Source organism: Perissodus microlepis, chromosome 4 (assembly GCF_051167445.1).
Source record: "Perissodus microlepis isolate ML-2025 ecotype Zambia chromosome 4, ASM5116744v1, whole genome shotgun sequence".
In the NCBI taxonomy this organism is placed as follows: Eukaryota; Metazoa; Chordata; class Actinopteri; order Cichliformes; family Cichlidae; genus Perissodus; species Perissodus microlepis.
The window spans coordinates 15,872,374-15,886,074 of NC_140464.1; the positions used below are offsets into that span (position 1 = coordinate 15,872,374).

Genomic DNA, 13,701 nt, shown 5'->3' on the forward strand with positions numbered 1-13,701 from the left:
AAGTATCCACAGTCGAAAGAAATTATATCTGGATCATGTTTGCAATTGCCACTTCTGGAAAAAAATGTGATATAATGGAGCAAAACTTATAAAATATTTTTTGAAGCCATCAACACAAAATTAGTAAAGACAAGGTGTTGGATTTCATGCTGTAAATATGATGCAGGGCAGTGTTATTTATAGCAGCTGCCCTGTAAACACATTCTTGCACATATGCAGTGGATATTCACCCTGGTTACTTAGGAAAACAACTTGGTCTCTTTGCAAAGCATAACATACACAAATCCTGTTTATCATACAGACGTAATGATGTGGATATTATTACTAGGCTTTTACAAGGTAAATATACATTACTCTCATATGAAAATACAACTACTTAGTTTCATAGTTTTTTAACACGTTTAAGGTAATTTGCTAGTGTATAGTTTTTAATGTTTAACTGACATGAGCTGTTTTGGTTACTTTTCTCAGGCTGGTGGTGCTGTACTAGAAGAACAGCCTCTCCTTGGTTGAAGCTAAGGTGTGGCTCGAATAGTTTACTTATTATGGTGACATTATTTGTACTGCTCAGGTCAAATCAATCCAATGTCACTTCTTTTAGCTTTTTGTGTTCTAAGTTTTAATGTTGACAGTGGTTTGGCCACAACTTATGGCTGGGCTAAAGCAATAAAACAAGAAGCATATTTGTCATTGAAAGAGGAAATGTTAATTTATCACACATCCATAACCTTACATATGATTAAGGTGATCAGAGTTCATAACAAATATTGGTAAGTTTGAATTTTCCTTTTCTTAAAAGTTTCAAAAGCTCTGTTTTGTGCTCAGATGCTCACTCATCCCGGTTTTTAGTACAAAGATGGTACAAAGACGGGACACAAAAACATACCATACTGTTTCCAATATGGTAGGCTTCAACACTAATTAGATCTATCCTATTAAACAATGTTAACACATTTTGGTACTTATTTTGTCTGAACCTTTAAAAAGCCTTTTCAAAATACCTTTATTTCAAAAATTAAAACGCAAACAGCTTTTTTCTTTTTAACAATCACGTGACGCTCATTATGCTGTGGGCTTTCCGGTGCATGGGGTCCAGGGGTGCAGCTCTGCGGGCTTGTTTCTCCAAAAACGAAACTTGAAACTGATCGAGGATACCGTGTGCAGCATAGCAGGAAACGACACATAACATATCGGGCTTGAAACACAGGCGGCACTTTTCTTTGTATGCCTGCAGGGACTGTTTTCCGTCGGTATTTCTCCAAGGTAAGATAATTGCCTTGCCATATCTTATAGATCTAATAGGTTTTTTTTTTGTCTCACTTGTAGGTTAAAATCACGGCTTCTTATAAAAGTTTTTAGTGATTCTTATTGTAAGAGTTAGCCTACGTGTTTGAGTCACAGATTAGAAGCACATGAAAAATATTTGCTTTATTAGGTGTTGTCTCAGACACTTTACAGTTAACAGCAGCTGTCGAGAAAAACTGTGACAGAATGTTTTTTTCACATGACTCCTGAAAAATGCCTCATTACAAACACGAGCGCTGTTTCTCGACATTAATCAAACGAAATAAATGAATAACGCTACACCATTCATTCAAAGTGTAAGAAATGTGGCAGCTATATTGAAACGCTTGCTGGCCCTTATTTGGACAGTTATAACAAAATTACCTTTCATTTTACCTTTCACCATAAAAAGTGCATTTGTACAGTTAGCAGTCAAATCTGAAACCACTTCTGAGTTTCCCCTAAAATCAGGTTTATACCAGCAAATACACATTCAGATTATATATTCAAACCCCAACATTGGCTATTTTTTTGCATTAAAATCTTATAAAATAGTGTTCACGGTGAGGGATAAACTGTGAGACATCAAGTGTTACAGCCGCTCGGCAGAACGTATTTACATCATTTTGTTATTAAGAGCAAAGCAATAACTACAAAATCAGACTGGGCAAGGAACTTGTGGTGGTTGATCTTCAATTGGTGAAGTTCGGGGCTACAAGAAACTTTCTTTAATGAGCAGCTGTCTAATTAGGCAATTAGGCAAAGCCTGCACCCCACTTCCACCAGGCGCACCTTGATCTTCCAGCCTCTGTCCTCTGCCTCAGCTGCCAAGTTGGCATACCGCAGTTTCTTATGCTCAAACGTAAGAAGCTGCTAATTTTATTACAGACATGGCAGGACCCCCCAAAATCCCGAAAGGTTGTGTCTTATCAGTCCACAAAATATTTTTCCAAAAGTCTCTGGGATCATCAAGATATTTTTAAACAAATGTGGTTTTCTCCTTGGAGCTCTCCCATTGCCATTTTTACAAATTCTTTCTTATTGTTGAATTGTTGAGTTGTCAGCTGTTTCCTTAGATTGTGGCATGATATGTTGCTTTTTGAGATCTTTTAACCTACTTCACTTGAAATTATTAAGGACTTCATGTCATTGTGTGATTTATTTGCAGATAAAAGGTGATAAGTAAAACGCAGTGCTAATAATGTGACAAAAGGAGGAAGAAAATCATGGGTAAGTAAATTTTGTTTCTATGAGATGCCTTTTTTTTTTTTTTTTTTTTGCATTTATGGAACTTTTAAGTATCTGTAGCCTACTTGCAATTTAATGTTTTCTTCTCTGATTCCAAAGTGTTAAGTGATGACGTGACGAATCCTACTTCCGGGCCTAATGTAGTCTGCGTTTAATATGGCTTTTGTGTTGTTAACATGTTTAATGTTTTGTATTTTCTTCTATTTAATCTCAAAAAGCTCCTAAAACAGTCAGTGATCACTGTTGACCTCCCTCGGCTTTTATTACCGCTAATTATTTATTTAAGCTCAGTTTTTAAAACCTTAGGATGTAACTACAGCCCAGCCCATGCAGCAGTATATGAATGACTAACCTCGTATTGTGGATGGATTATCTCAGTTGTTCTCCTGGCTGAAGTTTGGTCCTTTTACAGCATCCTGCCATGCGATTACATTTGTTCCTGACCACCGAGAACACTCACGTTAACTTTTATCGAGTGGAAAAAAGTTAGCTTGTTTATATTATGCTAATATAGCTGTGTCGCTAGCAGTCAGGTAGCACATAATTATATACCAGCTAGCCAAACTTCAGTAACCCTACAAACGTCACTGCTGTTTAGTTTTCTGTCTTCATTTATGTTGGAAGTGATAACAGAGCTGTACGTTTTAATTTGTTTCCAAAACCTCGCAGTCAGGACATGCTATATTGTATTTAGATAGAAGCTAGCGAGCTAACTTCCTGCTAACTTCTAACTCTGTTAAATGTCATAAATTCCGTTTTCATGGATGCCTGGATGTTAAACTCAATTGTTACACCTGGTAGAGCAGAACGCTGATCATTTTATTAAAGATGAAAGACTTTAGACAGTTTTTCAACTCTCAGTAATGCCATAGTGATCGTTTGATATATGGACCTGCAGCGGAGTTTAGGCCCAGACACGGCTAGTGACGTCAGACTTAACGACCGGATAGACTTTATCAACAGAGAACAATAAAGATATGTACACACAGATAAAAACCCCCAATAAGTCATTTTTAGTAGTTAAGCTTTCACTTTCACAGGTTTCGTAGGTGAACCATCAGTAGCATCCTTTAGTATATTTTTTGATTATACAGACCATAATGCTACTGTTTTGGTTTATCCTTGCTGTTCTTTTCCCTGTTATCTCCTTGCTGCAGGCTGCTGTTTGCAGGTGTATGTATAACTTGTACATGTCTTTCTTGTGTAAATGTAAATTTCTCTGTGATTGTGTAAATACTTACGCTATTGTGTGCTTCACACATGGAGAAAAGACAAACTGCCTTTCATTGTTCTTGTAACAGTGACAATAAAAGCTATTCTATTCTATTCTATTGTTTTGAACAAAAAAAAATGCTTCAATAAATAAGGAAGTTTAAAATTAAGAAGAAAACTATTATATTGTCAGTATTTCGCTTAAAGATGGAATTTATGTCAATTGTCACACATCTCATATTTTTTTAACTAATTTTATTAATGCATAATCAAATACATGCTTTTTTGTGCTCTCACAGCTAAAATACCTCAGTTACCATCATTTGATTATTCAGAAAAGAGATGAGCTTATCAACTCCCAGCAAAAATGTCAAGAAAAGAAAAAAAACTACTGGTTCCAAAAGAACTGAGTTTGAGGAAAAGAAAAGTAAGAAATCAGTTCAGTGTCTTCGAACAGTAAGTGATGGTTCTCCAGCACAAACTACACAGAGCGATCAGGAGAAAGAAACTGCTCAGGAACAATGTGTGTTCATTTCAAAGGAAGACTGCCAACCACGGCCATTCGATCAAGAAGGGACTAATTTCTTATATGTAAAACACAGCATCCTGCAGCCTGAATCAGGTGCTTTTAATCTGATATCACCATGCCACGAATTTAAGTCTTTTGCTGTAGCTGCTACATTGGATCGCACAAGACTCCAAGCTAAGTTTGCCAAAGAGGTTCTTAAATTTGCAGCTGGTTGTATGAATATCAGATCAAATGGCACAATACACTTTGGTGTGATGGACAGCAAGGAGGATGGAGAATATGTGCACGGTGAGATAACTGGTATCCCTGTAACAGACAAGGATATTTATGTCGATGCTTTGGACTACATTGAAAGGAGTTTCTCCTCTGACAAAGAGCACATACGCCAGTGTGTGCGACCGCCAAGGTTCATTGAGGTCATGGATCGACAAAGTACAGAAAAACGATATGTGGTAGAGGTTGACATTGTGCCATCAATAAGTATTGTCAAGGGCAAATTGTATGCAGTTCGTCTGCCAAATTTCAAAGAATCAACAAACAAAGAGTTTGAGAAAGAGATGATTTTGGGAAGAGTGGGTTCAAAAACGGAGCCAGTGAGTGACCTAAGTGACTTTTACCAAAGAGTCAAAGATCGTGATGCTCAAAGAGAAGAAGTAGAAAAAAATCATTTCCTTATTGCTCCAGAAATGTGTCAAGACCTTGGAAGGAAACTCACCATGCTGATGACCAGTGGTAAGAAATTCATTGAAAAGGAAAAATGGTTCATACTCGTAACAAACAAATTCAAACCTGATGACCTTTCCAGTATCGACTGGCTGCTTAACATGAATATTTTCTGCGTGTTCGACTTTGACCCAGACTCAAAGATATCAGGTCTTTGCAGTAGATACCTTGAGTACCGTGCTGCAAACATGCATTTTCTGCAGCGCTACAAAATATCTGCTGGCACAAACATCAAAGAATTCACAAACCACCTGCATTTGTTTGATCAAACTAGTTGGATCTTTTGCAATGGGCGGACTGACTTCAAAGGAAATGAAACTTCATGTGACGAAATGACTTGGATCAAGACAAAAATGACTTTACTCTGAGAGTCTGTGTCTTTGATCTGTAAACAGATTTTGCCAAAAGGTACATTCCAGGTCATATTTCTGTTAGCATCACCAGTTGAGAAACCACTCTTGCACACCTATGAGTTTTTCACAGACATGGAAGGTCATGAAGACATCATCTGCATCTGTGAATCAGAGAAAACCTTCCAGAAATGGCATAGCTTTGCAGAGGGTTCATGTGGGAAAGAAGCTGTAGACAAGTACAGCGTTGTTGGAATGAAAATGAGTCACATTAATGCAACTCTGCAACATATACAACCTGTAAAAGTGTGTGTCACCAAACACTTGCCGGTCCTTGTGAAAGGGATATGTCTTCTCGAAACACAAGTAGAGGAACAGATGTACTCGCTGGAGATTCTGACGGTCAATCATTGTGATGAAACAAGTATAGACTTCATCAATGAAGAAAAAGAAAACATTGAACACCAGTTCTACCGTGGTGGGAGAGTGACCTGGTTGAATTTCTGGCTTGCTGAGAACAAATATGTTGAGGTCATTAAAAGAGATGCTTATCACGATACTTCCAAACTTCTCAACGATGCTTTGAAATATAATGCAGACCAGACTCCAGTGAATATCATAAACATCTACCATCACCCAGGAAGTGGTGGAAGCACTGTGGCAAGACAAGTGCTGTGGAACAACAGAAAAAGTCTAAGGTGTGCGGTTGTGAAGCCCTCATATCCAGTTTCTGTTGTTGCACAACATGCAGTTGAACTAAGAGAATATGAAGAAAAGGATCCACAGAGATGTCTTCCTGTGCTGCTCCTCATTGAAGACTCAGACAAAGAATATCTAGATGATCTCAGGAATGAATTAGAGGTTGCCATTAATGTTAAGCAAATCCAGTATGGCACCCTGTGTTTCATTTTGCTGAGTTGCAGACGTTCTCATGATCCAGAGAAAAAATGCAAGGAGTCTCCTTTACAGAATGTGTCTGTCACTCATGAGCTATCTGATCAGGAGAAGAGAAAGTTTGCTGGAAAACGGCAGGAACTTGAAGAGCGATATGAACCTCAGTTCATTCTGACGTTTGTTTTGATGAGTGAAGGATTCAATGAAGATTATGTTCATCAGTTTGTGAAACATCTGCTGAAAGGCATTGACCACCACTCTATTGTCACTCGACTCATTAGCTATGTAGCATTGCTGAACACATATGTTCAAAACTCTTTCATTTCTCAATTGCACTGTGAAGCTTTGCTTCCTTTAACATTTCATTTGGAGAGGTTTCGCCGGCATGGGTTTGAGAGATCCCTCAGCGATCAGGCTAAACTAGTCTTCTTACACCTTCGAGATGACAAGACGCACATTGAATCAATCAGAATCATCCACCCACTTGTTGCAAAAGAAATTCTTCAACAACTTCTGGGTCCTCAACAAACTCAAAGCAGTTTGGCGATGGAATTGCTCCACGAGAATGTGCTTTTTGAGCACAGATTTGGAAGGGATGAGTATCACACATTTTTGAGACAACTTTTCATTCGGAGATCCAGATCCAGGATAAGCAAAGGAGATAAATATGATAGCTTTTTCTCTCCTCTCATTGAGCTTGTACGTGAAACAGAAAAAAACCCTCCAAAAGCAATTGAGTTGGTCAAGGAAGCATTCGAACGTTTCCATAATGATCCATTCTTTGCACAACAACTTGCTCGTCTTCATTATACTTATGAAAAGTTTGAAGAAGCTAAACACTGGGCAGAGACAGCAGCTAAACAGCTGCCCAACAACTCCTATATACTTGACACAAAGGGACAGGTATATAGGAAATGGTTCCAAGCAAAATGCAAAACAATTGAAAATGTACCAAAGACGGTCCAAAACACAGCAGATGCTGTAGAAACTGCACTGAAAGCACTTGAGTGTTTTCAGGAATCTGAAAGAGCAGCTGATGCTGAGATGGAAAATGACAACAGTTTAGGATTTTTCGCTGAAGTTGAAGTTGGGTGCAGCCTGCTCAAACTGATCTTGTCATTGCAAGTGTTTGCAAACAGATCCAATGGCCATGCAGAATGTATGAAGTACCTGTTAACTGATTACATCCCAGAGGAAGTTGAAGATGTTTGGGCACCATTTCATGACCGTTTGAAGAAACTCCACAACACAATGCAGGACACCTTGGAAAGGATTTCAGAAGACCTGAGTTACTTCCAGACAGACATTGGTGCAGATGAAGAAGAGGCGCCTGAAGGCCCTGAGGGGAAGATAAGTCATCCACTTACATGGCTGTCAAAAAAATCCTCTGAGTATGGATTGTATTTCAGTGAAGCTTATTCCACTGGACTCCTACAACATGGAAAATCAATCCCAACCAACCTCACACCTTTCCAAAAACGCATGGTTATCTATCATCTTGGTGGTGGCAACATAACATCCATCCTCTCTAAGCTAATTGATCAGAGGGATGCAGCACAACGATTAGAGCGTATCCTCTCTCTCTACCCCAGCAATCCATTAAAAGCCAAATTTGGTCAAAGTGACATTGTCAATTACATAGCGGCCCATATTTCTCTGAACTGTCTGTCACCACAAAATCAAAAGGTAGCTCCTCTGAAAGATCTGCAGGCACTTTGTTGTCAGTTTCCATCTGATAAAAGGAAATGTTTGCCAAGTGCCTTGTTCTTGCTTACATTGCTATTCTGGCCAGAGGATGACGACACAGAGCATGAGAAAGAAACCAAATATGAAATTGTTCAATCAGCAGTTGAACAGTTGGAAAAAGGCTACAGGACCAAGATGAAAGACATTCCTCCGCGGAAGAGAAGGCTTTACACCCATTTTTTTCTGGGTAGTGGGAATGGATTGGACAAGTTTGTCCACAAGAAAAAGTTTGAAAGAATCACCAAGTGGTTCTCAGTCTCTGAGAAACGTATGAAATGGTTTAGTGGTGAGGCATGGAAGATGCCAGAAATTGCCACAATGCTGAAGCGGGTTTCTGGGTGGACTGAAGATGGAGTGGTTTATCTTGAAGGGCCTAAAAAAAGGAAGTTCCATATCCTGCCTCTATATGTACCTTCAGTGCCTCATAGTAACGAAAATATCACCTTCTACCTGGGGTTCACGTTCAAAGGACCTGTTGCCTGCAACATCCTTGTGAAAAAATAGTTTGCTTTCTTTTGACTAGAATCCAGTTTAGTACAAAGGGAAAGAAAAGATTACAGATCATGATTCAAAAACACACAAGCCTTATGTTAGTCATTTGGTCAAGAAACACAACTTAAAACATTACGATTATATTAGTGTATGTATTTAAAGCTAATTTAAAAATAAGGCTGAAGGGGCTTAAAAATTATTTACCACAGTTTTTGTTTGGTTATGATGTTATTTAACCTGGTCATGTTCATTATGCATCTATTTTTTTTATTTTTTTTATCATGTTTGAGTATCACATTTTGTATTTCTGCGTCAGTTTAATTTTTAACTGGTACTTGTATTCTGTGTATTTTGTGTATACGTGCATTGTTATAACATCTGCCTAGCCTAGAAACCACTTTGGGATAGTCTTGGTTTAAAAATCGTTCTTTTTAAATTTGCTATATAAAGAAATAAAAGTGACTTGACTAGGAGTATAATATACTGCTACTTCTCTGAATCTGAAAAGATTGCAATTAATAATGCAAATGTATTCTACAGCTTGTTAAATGTAATCTTGGTTGTTCTTTTTGAACTCCTCTGTTATCTTGTTATTTTTACTTGGCTTTAAATTCATTTTGAATGAATCTCTTCAGACTGTTTGTAAACTGATTTTACACAAATATGGCTCATATTTGTGTATGTGGGGGGGGGGGTGTTTGTTTTTTGCTAAACAGAGGCTGAATGTATGACTTGACCTCAGGGAGACCATTCACAACCTAATCCATTACATGCATAGCAATATTAGCAGCTGTCTGCGTGTTCTTAAAGTATGTAAAGAAAAAGAAATTGAATACATTAAACTCCTTTTCCAGTTGTAATTTTCTGGTGTCATTTCTTTGACATTGCTTCTCAATTTGACATCTCCACTTCAACTCAAACTAAAAGTGGTGTCACAGTGGAATCACTGTCAGCTGCAGACTTAACTGGATTATGGCTTCCAATGATGCCACTGCATCAGAGGTTGCTGGACTGATACTTTTTCAAGTATGTGAATATTTTTAAGTTGGTCACATAGTCCGTGTATCTTATACTGTATATTAAAAGTGACATAAAAAGCAAATATGCACCTTTTTTAGAGTTAAGCTCTACAAATGGTTAATGAAAAACAACCCCAATTCCAAAAAAGTTGGGACACTGTGTAAAATGTGAATAAAAACAAATGCAATGATATGTAAAATCTCCTAAACCCATATTCACAGTAGAACATAGCCAATATACAAAGTGTTTAAAATGAGAAGAAAAAAATAAGGTAATTTTGAATCTGATGACATTTCAAAACTGTTGGGACAGGGCCATGTTTACCCCTGCACAGCATCCCCTCTTCTTTTTACAATAGTCTGTAAATGTCTGGGAACTGAGAAGACCAGCTGCTAAACTCTTGGGAGAGAAATGTTGTCCAATCCTTGTCTGATGTAGGAGTTGAGCTGCTCAAGAGTCGTAGTTCATCTTTTTCATACTTTTCGTTTCATGATGCACCAAATGTTTTCAGGTGGTGAAAATGAGGCCTGTACTGCAAGTCATATTCAGTATCAGTCATATCCAGATAACTTTAGGTTTAAGCCCGGGTTTTTCTGTACTGCATCACTGCCTACCAACTAATCAAATCTCCAGAAAATAGCATTACCATTCCTCAAAGATCCCTTAATTGAATCTCTGTGTGCAGACAGTAATAGGGTCTTAAGTCTTTGTGTTTCCTTGATAATCATCATTAACATAGATGCAACTTTATTCCTTGATTTTAATTTTTCTCTTGGCTGTAAACAATTTTACCATAATGTTATTTTTTCTGTAAATTTTAATGATGATTAAAATGTTTAAATTATTAAAGCAAGACAGCTACACTGTACTTGCTTCTTATTGTTTCAGAAATTGTATTATATTTTTCTTGTAAATTCTGTGGAACAGATTTTATGGTCGAAATGAATTTCAAATATGAAATATGAATTTCAGCAAGGCACGCTATTCTGGGATTTTAAGAGTGTGGGCAGCGCATTAGTACAACTAATACAGAAATCAAATTATTTCGAGGTAAATACATTCATGAAACTACTCAGGAAATATAAAGATTTTAATGAAAAAATAACCAAACCCCCCCACCCACCCAAAAAAGTTTTTGCTATTAATGGTTAAACTAATTCACTGTAGAAGTCTTAATTTAATGTGTCGCAACTTTACAACAGTGTTCATTTTCTGACAGATAATTTGATGTGAGGGAACAGATAACTGCTCGACACGGGGCTGGGACTGCTAGCTTTATGAACTACTATGCACTCTACCACTGAATATTTTACTTGTGTCAAGCCAGCCTCCAATTTGTTTTGCATTCCCTGTGTATACCATGTCAATTTCAAGTCAGTCTGATTTTGCCTTTCAAAGTAATGGCCCTTTCAAATTGCCCATATAAATGCCTATATATCATGACTTCAGAATGCTCTTAAATGGAAAATTGCCCGTTTCCACAGGATAATTTCAGCCTAGATCAACAGCATCCACCCTCACATACCACCTCTGATACCATGTCAATTTCAAGTCAGTCTGATTTTGCCTTCCAAAATAAAAGCCTTTTGAAATTGCTCACATATGAACTAGTTGAGCAGTGCACGATGGGTCTGTTCTCCCACTTCACTGTAGCTGTGCCCCTCTTCGCATTTTCTTTATTAGCTTGTTTGTTCATGAACTGCTTTTTCAACAGTGAAGCCCGATAGGTTAGGTCAGTTCATGATGATCGACATGACATCATAGCACATGGACGACTTGCTTTATCCCGCAAAGCCACAGAACAATTCAAGTCGGGGTATACACCCTGAAAGATCCCAGAAATGTAATATTTCCAGAGGCAGTGAATGCGCCATGGCTCCAGAGAGTTGGTTTGACTGTGGCAGGGACAAACTGCTCAGCCCGAGCGAGTGTGAGGACAGAGGATGCTGCTACGCCCCTCTGCCTGACTCCGCAGGACCACCCTGGTGCTTTTACCCCCATGTGTATCCTGGATATAAAATGGGACCCCTCATACCTACTCCTCGGGGTCAGGGTGCCACACTGACTGATGCCAGCCCCTCATTCCTCCCCAAAGATATCTCCACTCTAAGGCTGTGTCCAAATTCAGGGGCTGCTTCCTTTGGAGGACCCAGCCTTCACGGTCTACATGGGCCAGGGTCCTCCGAAGACTGAGAAGGCCGGAAGTGCGAGGCTTGTAAAATGGGACGGTCTAGCCTCTGCTGCTCAGGTTGCCTAGCAACCATGATACTATCTGCTAGAAACGTTTCTTACAGCATTGTTTGACAGAAATGAAGGAGAAATTGTTTTTGTTCATCTGTTTGTTTTTATATGAGCTTTGTTTGGTTTGATAAGTATCTGAGGCTTAGACCACGGGACTGTAAAACATGATTGTTGGGCTTCATTTCTGTACTGAACAGTCATTTAAGATTAGCTAGTAAATAACAATTAGCTAATGTTGTTCATGAGACTAAAGTCATCTCACTTTGGTAATGTAAATATAATATGGCCAATATTAAAGTTATTATTATATTAATCATTATTAGTTATTCCAGCAGTGAACTTGAACTCTGTGTCAAATACTGAACTTCAGTGAAGATTCAAGTTGCAGTTATTTATATATCTTATCACCTTCACTCAAAGACAAGTATCTTTGACAGTGTATATATAGATGTATTATATATAAGAGACAAATATTGTTCTTTTAATTTGTTGGCATTACTAAATTTGGCTCAATGCTTACATATATGTGTAAAAATGAAAATGTATGAGCTGTGATAACTGTTTCTGATAGAATGAAGAGTAGACCGATATATTAAATATTCCTTTATTGGGTGAGAAAATCAGACCATGTCATAACTGCTTTAAGTCATACAGAATAGATATCAGAGCCTTAAACAGGCTGACTTCTGCTAAATGGGTCAAACTGGGCAGAAGGTATACAAACACATAACATCCTTATAGAATATGATGTAACACTATAGATCAACTTACCTCAGAATATATAAAGTATATAAACAATTCCAGCAATATGATACAACAAACACAGCAGTATTACTAATCCAAAATACTTAAAGCCTCATAGAACTGAAACAAACATGGACATTTATTTATAGGTCCATTCTGCTGCCAATACATACTTTAGGTTTCTGAATAGTAAACTTTTTAAAGGCTTTCATAGTGTTTAACTTGAAGGCCCTGAGTACTTTCTCCCACACTGAAAACACTGGAATGATAACATTATTTGAACATTACCTAATAAGACTGATTCAGGACAGACAATTAGTTATTTTAAACTTTCCTAGCAGTCCTTCACAAACAGGGAACAGTCTGTCTATTCTCTCCATCTGTCAGCTGCTGCTGGCTCTTCCTCCTCCTCTTCATCACACACTGCTGAGTTTGTCCTGGTGGATCATCAGGGGTGCAAAGCCTCACAGATGATGTGCAGCAGTGGGTCCCTCAGGCTGTCCTCACTCTGGACATTTGCAGTTGTCACACATGGAAATCAAATGTGTGATAAGCTGCAGGATTCAAACACAAGTGTAACTTATAAATACTAGAGATGGCACGATACCACTTTTTTATGTCCGATACCGATACTGATATCATAAATTTGGATATCTGCCGATACCGATATGAATCCGATATAGTGTGTTTTTGAATCAATAAAACTGTTTTTTTAATATCTTGCTGCATTTTGTATAAGTTCATACTCAAGTTTAAATAAACAACAACACTAATACTATTCTGTTATACCTGTATGTAAAAAAATACACTGCACCCAAAATATTTCATAGTTCAGCAAAACTGATCAATCTAATAAACTTAAACCTACTCAATCCTTCCTATTCTGGTATTTTAAAGAGTACTTAGGAGAAATATTAAGCAACCTAACTAATAGGGTTCCAACTCCCAGCAAAAAAAAAATAGGGAACCACCCCCCACCCCCCACCTCATGATGCTTAATCGACGTAATCAACTTTAATTTGATGCAGTGTGAAAAAAAATGCACAGAAATCAATTATTTTTCAAGAATAATTAAATAGATTCAACATCTTTCTTCAACAGAACTGCTGACTGCACAGATGGTACCTTCCCAAGGGAAAAAGTACTATAGCTTACTAGGGTATATTAGACTTAACAGTTACTATATACAGTAATGGACTTCTATACATTTTAGATCAG

General features: G+C 37.8%; 1 protein-coding gene and 1 pseudogene across 1 annotated transcript in view; both read left to right on the plus strand.

Annotated features, from left to right (window-relative positions):
• Positions 1 to 1,063: 1,063 nt before the first annotated feature.
• The window catches only part of LOC146388634 (sterile alpha motif domain-containing protein 9-like), a 32,877-nt gene continuing 20,239 nt past the window's right edge, over positions 1,064 to 13,701 (plus strand). The window contains exons 1-2 of the mRNA XM_084926057.1: positions 1,064 to 1,263; positions 2,453 to 2,514. The gene's annotated coding sequence lies outside the window, so the exon portion shown is untranslated. The remainder of the gene's footprint in view (positions 1,264 to 2,452; positions 2,515 to 13,701) is intronic.
• LOC146388635 (sterile alpha motif domain-containing protein 9-like) lies at positions 2,550 to 9,338 on the plus strand (annotated as a pseudogene).